The sequence below is a fragment of the Triticum urartu genome, chromosome 3A (assembly GCF_056163025.1).
Source record: "Triticum urartu cultivar PI428250 chromosome 3A, HENAU_Tu73, whole genome shotgun sequence".
In the NCBI taxonomy this organism is placed as follows: Eukaryota; Viridiplantae; Streptophyta; class Magnoliopsida; order Poales; family Poaceae; genus Triticum; species Triticum urartu.
In genome coordinates, this window is record NC_141875.1 from 213,489,993 (window position 1) to 213,497,880 (window position 7,888).

Consider the following 7,888-nt stretch of genomic DNA (forward strand, 5'->3'; position numbering starts at 1 on the left):
TAAAAGAAAAGAGGTAAAGGTTCAAGCCCAACGTTGAATGGAGGGTGTGCACCATGTTCCACAGATAGTAGTAACTCGCGCTTAAGGCGCTAAATAGTAATTGGAGCTGCCTTTGAGGTTAGGTCTAGTTTTGGGCCCTTGGAGAGAATCAGACATTGCGGGCTAATAATGGATGCATTATGGGAGAAAAAAAGCATTAGGAGGAGATCTTATATTTATTGGGCGCACCTATGTCTCGCTTATAGCGAGACCGATGACGACCTCGCCGACAAGCACACTACATGGTGTCGGTGGTGGGCTGGCCTATAAGGAACATGGCGCTGATGTAATACAAATTTTGTTTTTTCATTCTTTTTCCTCCATTTCAATATATATGGTTGCGCTATTCTAAGCATGAATGTAGAATAACTTATTCTACACCCCTAGTAATGCTCTATATAAAATTTAGTAAAACAGTTTAAAAAATCTAGTAATTCGGGATTTTTATTATTACCCATGTTTTTAATTTACTAACAAATTAGTATATTTTGTATACTCGGTTACTATATTTTGTATGTAGCGTTACTGGGGTGTAGAATAAGCTATTCTACACTCATGCTTAGTTTAGTGTTTATATATACCTTGAATTTGAAAAATGTTAACACAGTATTAGAAAATTGTTGATATTTTTTAAAAAATGTCCGTGACAACGAAAAAAGAGTTTCTGCATTTCAGAAAAATACATGTGTATTTTTTGACAAATGTGTATACATTGTAAAAAAATCTTAGTATAAAAAATGGTTTGTACCATTTAAATAAATGTAAGTGACATTTTATAGAAATGTTCATGCTTTTATAAAAATATATTTTAACAATTAGAAAATGTCTATGCGACGTAAAAAAATGTTAACATAGTTTACATAAAATTACCATTAAGAAAAGGTTTCAACATGTATTCGAAAGCCTGTTGACCATGTATTGAATGCAGTTTCTTACCATTAGTCCGTGCAAACTTCCAAAAAAATTGTGCAATTATTACCATTTGGAAAAGGCGATTATTACCATTTCAAAAATATACCACGTCTATTTTGAAAAAAACTGACCATGTATTCGAAAATGTGTTCAAAACATGTTTTTAACAAAAAATTACATTGTGTATTTGTGAAAGGTACAACGTGTATTAAGAAATATTTCATGTGTATGCTAAAAATATATTGTGTACTGAAAAAAAAATTATAAAGACCGACAAAGAAACATAAAAAAGAGAAGAAAACCAAGAAAAAACAACGAAAATCAAAGTCTATAAAAAACCAAAGAAAATATTTGAATATATATATATATAACATAATATTTTGAAAAAAAATTAATCATGCATTTCAAAAGTGTTAAACGTGCATAATTTTTTCCTGATGTATACTACAACTTGTATGAAAAATGTAGACATCAAAATTATATATACGAGAGCGTGTTAATAGTGTAATCAAATGTTCCTGATGTATACAAAACAAAACTAGATGATACCCCGCGTGTTGTTGTGGGAACCGGTTGCAATATATTGGAATAGATACAAATAAACCACCCAATTAATTTGGAGCTGCATTAATGGCAAAATAGCTATCTTTAAATTGTCACTACATACAGAAGAAAATGCAGAGTTGACTTAATATGGACAATAACATATATTATGGAGATATTATGACAAAACTAAGTGAAACATTTTATAACGGGAAAACTTTGTTTTTGCCACTCTAGTTTTTGCCCACTTTGCTTATGCCACTCTAGAATTTAACATTTCACTTTTGTCACTCTTAGCTTTTGACAATATGTCAATTTTGCCATTCAATGGCAAAAGCAAAATTTTCAGAGCGGCAATTGTGATACATTGCAAAACCTAGAGTGGCAAAAGTGAAATGAAAAATTATCGTTTTTGCCACTGAATGGCATTTGTGATGTATTGTCAAAAGCTAAGAGTGGCAAAAGTGAGATGTCAAATTCTAGAGTGGCATAAACAAAGTGGGTAAAAACTAGAGTGGCAAAAACAAAGTTTTCCCTTTTATAAGGTAGAACTTACTAAAACTCGTTTCGTCTGTGAAACATGACTTATCATAAAGCATAAAAAACTGCACTAAACACTAAATATGAAAAAAGCAACTCCAACAAAATCATTGAAGAACAAATCACATTAGTTATGGGTGTCACAAAGAAATGATGGATGAGACCTCTGTCACATCAGACATGCTAACTACCCATGGCCATCAATGTAAATCCCCAATAGAAATCAAGAAACTATATGTTGTGGATATTAAACCATATAGAGTACTGATAGAAAACAACCACTATAAAATTGAAAGATGACCTCAGCTTGTTGAACCAGTTCTTCTTTAATAAGCAACAACCCAATGTAGATAATGGTGTCTATTGCCACATTCTGAAAGGAATAAATAATTGCAAGAAAATTTTCCTAAGGGAGAATAGAGTGCATTTTGCAAATGAATATACCGAAAGAAGAAAATAAGATCGCATAGTTCAATGGTCACAAAATAAATAGGCATTATAATAATTTATTATACCTTCTCCAAATGGGCAGGATACAGCTGGAAAGAAACAATATATACAAAGGATAAACTTGCAGCAATTAGCATCAATATGTCGAACTTATCAGAGAAAAGAACCCATATATGTATTGCATGAAATAACTTACTTGGCCACATCAGTGAAGAAAATGTCAGGTAAAATCCTAACACATGTAGATATTGAATTCTGATGCTTCTATATTTATCATAAACTTTGCATAGGCATATCAATCGATGCATTGGTGTTGCAACTCTTACATGATAATTAATTGGGAAGAACACTTGTATATTGACCTATTCAATGGAGCAGCTTACAAACTTGTATACTGTTATAGAAACATCATAGTTCTAAATTCATAGGAAAGGACTTCTGTACACCGAGAGTTCTTCCAGGCCCAAAAATAATTCCATGCCATGGCTGAGGCCCTACCCAGCATCTTACCAATGCATTTCTACGAGGATGAAAAGGAAATGCATTGAAAATTAAATGGCATGGTCATCCGATGGACTCCTTCGAGGCAAAAAAAATCCCCTCCACGCCATAGCTGATGCTCTGCCAGGCGCTGCCTGATGCGTTTCTTTTAGGAGGAAAAGAAAGCCAACTTTGGACTAGAAATTCATCAATAGGCGTTCCGGTTTTACTAGAACCGGCTGGAACCAACCTCCCGGTGGTGCCGGAGTTACCTTATTCGGAACGGAGACAAGCAAGGGAAGGGAAAACTAGGATACACATGGCACTAAACCGGTAAGGTAACATAACCTAGAGAATCTCAGAGAGCTGCAGAGGCAAGCAACACGGACGATCAAGCCGGTGGAGCGCCCTGAAGCAGAGATCGGCTCCCAGACGCCGTAGCCATTGAGAAAACTAGTGTTATTTTCAGGGAGAGAGTTAATCGTTTTGTGAATTTTTTTCCTAGGGAGAGAGAGGCGGCATGGATTACGATTGGAAGTGAAAACAAAGAGACTGTCCATGAGACGAAGGCTCGAAAGATAATGCCTCGGGAATTTTGTTTGTAGCAAAAGATTAATTGAAGAGATTAGTAGATGTAAACGTTTTTATATTTCTTTAATGAGGGAGTATGTAATAAGGTGGAAAGGATGCATGTACGGCTGCCAACAGAACCGCGCATGAAGTGGCCTCAATGCCCTCATCGCCAGTTACAAAGTAGTTTTTTAATAGATCGTTTAGCTGTCTTTACGTGGGAATCAAGAAAATCTTTTTTCACCACCGTGGCTGTAGGTCAGACCAATTGGCTGCTCATTGCAAACTGAATGATGACTTGCCATGGTGCTGATGTGGACAGTGTGCATGTTAAGAGAATTGATAGTAGTGGGGATGAACTTCTTAAGAATGTAAGTATATACGATGTGTATTAAAAAAATAGACATCAAGAACATATATTAGGAAAAATGTTAATCATGTATTTGAAAAAAATTCAACATGTACCAAAAAAATATTCAAACGTATATGAGAAATATTTCATGTATTTGATAAGTATTAAACATGTATAAAACTGTCCATGTTCTAAAGAGATAAAAAATAAACAAAGAAAGATAAAGTAAAACATTGTAAATCAAGAAAGAAACAAAGAAAGCCCAAAAAAGTAAAAATTCAAAGAAAACCAATGTGAAAAGAGTTGAAATAGTGTAACTGACAAACAAACAAATAAAACCAAGAAACCATTGAAAACCAAAAAAGGAACAAAGAAACTGGAGAAAAAGAAAAGAAAACCAGTACAAAAATAAAAACAATGAAACAGAGAGATAAAAATGAAAATAGAAGATCGATGAAAGCCAAGAATGAAACAAAGAAAATGAATATAAAGGCAAAAAGAAACAATGGAGACCTGATTTTTGCTTTCGCGAGGGGCACTGCCCTGTCTCTGGAAACGAAAAGAAAAACATGTTTTCTCTTTTTTTTTCTTTCGTGAGAGGCATGGTTTTGCTTTCGCGAGAGGCACGGCCGCGTCTCTCTGAAATTTTAAAAAAACACGCTTTCTCTCTTTTTTCCCTTCTATGAGAGACATGGTTTTACTTCCGCGAGAGGCATGGTTTTGTTTCCGCGAGAGCACGACTGTGCCTCTTGAAAATGGAAAAAAAATACGTGTTTTCTCTTTTTTTTGTGAGAGTTATGGTTTTGCTTCCGCAAGAGGCATGGCTTTGCTTCACGAGAGGCATGACCGTGCCTCTTGGAAACAAGAAAAAAACATGTTTTTTTCCATAAGGGGCACGGTTTTGCTTCCACGAGAGGAAACGGCTTTTAAAAAGGAAAAAAGGTGCCCGGTCAGGTTTTTTGGTGAAAAAATTTCGTCAAAATCTATTGACATGAGATCTAGTTTTGAATATCTCAATGCAAGAAATCCAATGATAAAAACGATTCTATATTTGAACACATGGTTTAAGAAGTAAAATGTTTTGAATAAACTAATCTATTGAAAAAGAAAAAATTATCTGTTATAATAAAGAGTGCAGATGCAGCATGTCATTTATCACAACCTTTAAAAAAGAAATGCTTCTCAATTAGTGATTCCGGCCGACTGAACAAGAAAAAGAAGTCTTCGTTATGTCTGGCACCGTCGCTTGAGCATGTCAGCCCATATATAACACTACAATTTTACTGTTTTCATATGTCACGGATCGGTCAATTACATAATGTCACACTTCACATTGTCATACAAAGCACTAACCGAACCACTAACCCCACGAAGCTACTAAGGCGGGCAGATTAGTACGCAAGGCCCACTGGCTGCTCCAATGAAGCACGAGGCAAGAGCCGTGCGTGTCGGCTTCAGCCGCGTCTTCGACCCGGATCTCTGTTCCGGCCTTAAATATTCAGCAATGTTAAGCATCTGATGTCATTTTTTTGTTTGAAAAACATCGGTCCATATATTAATTAATTAAAATGCCATTACAATCGTTCATAACAGCAGGCACCACACATGGTGAAAAATTATTAAAAAGAAAACCATCACATCTTCTGTTCCCAAATATAAGTCTTTCCAGAGATTCCAACAAGTGACTATATATGAAGCAAAATGAGTGAATCTACATTCTAAAATATGTCTACAGACATCTATATGTTGTAGTCCATTTGAGATGTCTAAAAAAACTTATATTTAGAAACGGAGGGAGTATTATCAAAACTAAATTTAGCAATCTCATGCGCTACTGAATTGCCCCTTCTATTTATTTTTGACAACTTGAAGTTTCCCAGAAGCCTGATGATGCTAAGTGCTTCCTTCTTGAGGTCTATGAGCGAGGATCTGTCACAACTTTCATTTGCTAGGAAAGGAGCCACGAACGCACAATCAATTTCTAAAATAATAGGCATGGTAAGAGAAATACCGATATAAAGCCCAACTAGGCATGCTCGAAGCTCCGCTTCATCCACACCAGAGCATAACCCAATGAAGTTCCTGGCCACCACCCCAACGCTCGCGGCACTTAAACTCTCCACAAAATTTGCATCGACATTGATCTTGATGTGGCCAAAAGGAGGTGGCTACCACACCTCTCTGGACCTCACAACAGTATTACTTGCACCAAAACCAGTCGCCACCTCTTTTTCTTTGTAATTGGTGATTACCTCATTTATAGGCTGACACGACGAAAATGCCGACCAGTAACTTTCCAGAAACATGACGTATCCTTTAACAATTTCTTTTCCTTTCCCACAAATCAAATCATTCCTCAAGTGCCAAGCTCGCCATAAAAGAAACAAGATGTGCTTCCTTTGCGAACAACTTAACTGGTCTAATAAAATAAGTAACCAGTCAGGTCCAGAATAATTGAAAGCCTATTCCCCTGGAAAATTCCACACTTTCCTCAACGCCAAACGAAGTGCACGAGCCTTTGGGCAAGAAACAACAGCGTGGAAAGTACTCTCATCCTCAACCCCACAAATAGAGCAAGTACGAATGGTAGCTTGATGATGTAAAACTCTATTAACGTGAACCGCCAGGCTATCAAATGTTGCATGTCATCCAAAGATTCTAATCTTTTGTGGGATGTTGGCCTTCCGGATAATATCCCACAATCTCCTTTCTCCGTTAATAGCAGTACTGGATTGCCCACCATTCTCTTTTCGATCCTTAAGCTTTAGTGTTAGATTGTACGCACTTTTCACTAGAACTTCTTAAAAATGGTGTCATTTGGAGGGTGGTTGATGGAGGGAATATCAATATATGGAAGGACAATTGGCTTCCAAGGATTTCTGGCCTCAAAATCTCTGGCAAGAAGAACAAATCAAGACTAAAAATGGGTTTCAGACTTATTCAAGAGCGGGTAGGGATTGGGGCGATAATATCATTAGACGTCTTTTTTATCATGACGTCGCGGAAGAGATATTCAAGTTGCGAATTCAATCCTCAAGGGATGGTGATTTCATTGCTTGGCATTTTGAAAAAGATGTCAAGTTTTAAACATGGTAAATCAAGTATTTTTGACAAATTTAGTTTGCACGCACGGCAAATTCCTGTCAAAAAGATGAACCGAAACGAATTTGCCATGCTTGTCAACTAGACTCGTCATCCTCGGCAAACATAAATCGTCAAAAAACATTTGAGTTGCTATGGTAAAAAATCAGACCCCGGATTTATAGTTGAATCATAAATATTTGGATTGAACGGTCCAAACATTTTGAGACCTTCAACGTGGATCCTTAGTTTAGTTTGAATGAGTGTGTTTGGATGTTTGCCATGTCCATCTGATAGATTGACTCCCCATCATTTTGACCATAGGACGGCCGCCTTGGCTTTCATTCAAATTTCGAGCCAGTGTTGTACAAAATTGCAGCCAAACTTATCACTAATCGTTTCAGAAGCATGGTGGATGTGATCAGTAGTGAAGAACAAAGTGCATTCGTTCCCAGATGACTCATTACAGATAATGTACTTGTCGCATATGAAAGTGTTCATACTGAAGTAAATATACCCTAGAGGCAATAATAAAGTTATTATTTATTTCCTTATTTCATGATAAATGTTTATTATTCATGCTAGAATTGTATTAACCGGAAACATAATACATGTGTGAATACATAGACAAACAGAGTGTCACTAGTATGCCTCTACTTGACTAGCTCGTTAATCAAAGATGGTTATGTTTCCTAACCATGAACAAAGAGTTGTTATTTGATTAACGAGGTCACATCATTAGTTGAATGATCTGATTGACATGACCCATTCCATTAGCTTAGCACCCGATCGTTTAGTATGTTGCTATTGCTTTCTTCATGACTTATACATGTTCCTATAACTATGAGATTATGCAACTCCCGTTTACCGGAGGAACACTTTGGGTACTACCAAACGTCACAACGTAACTGGGTGATTATA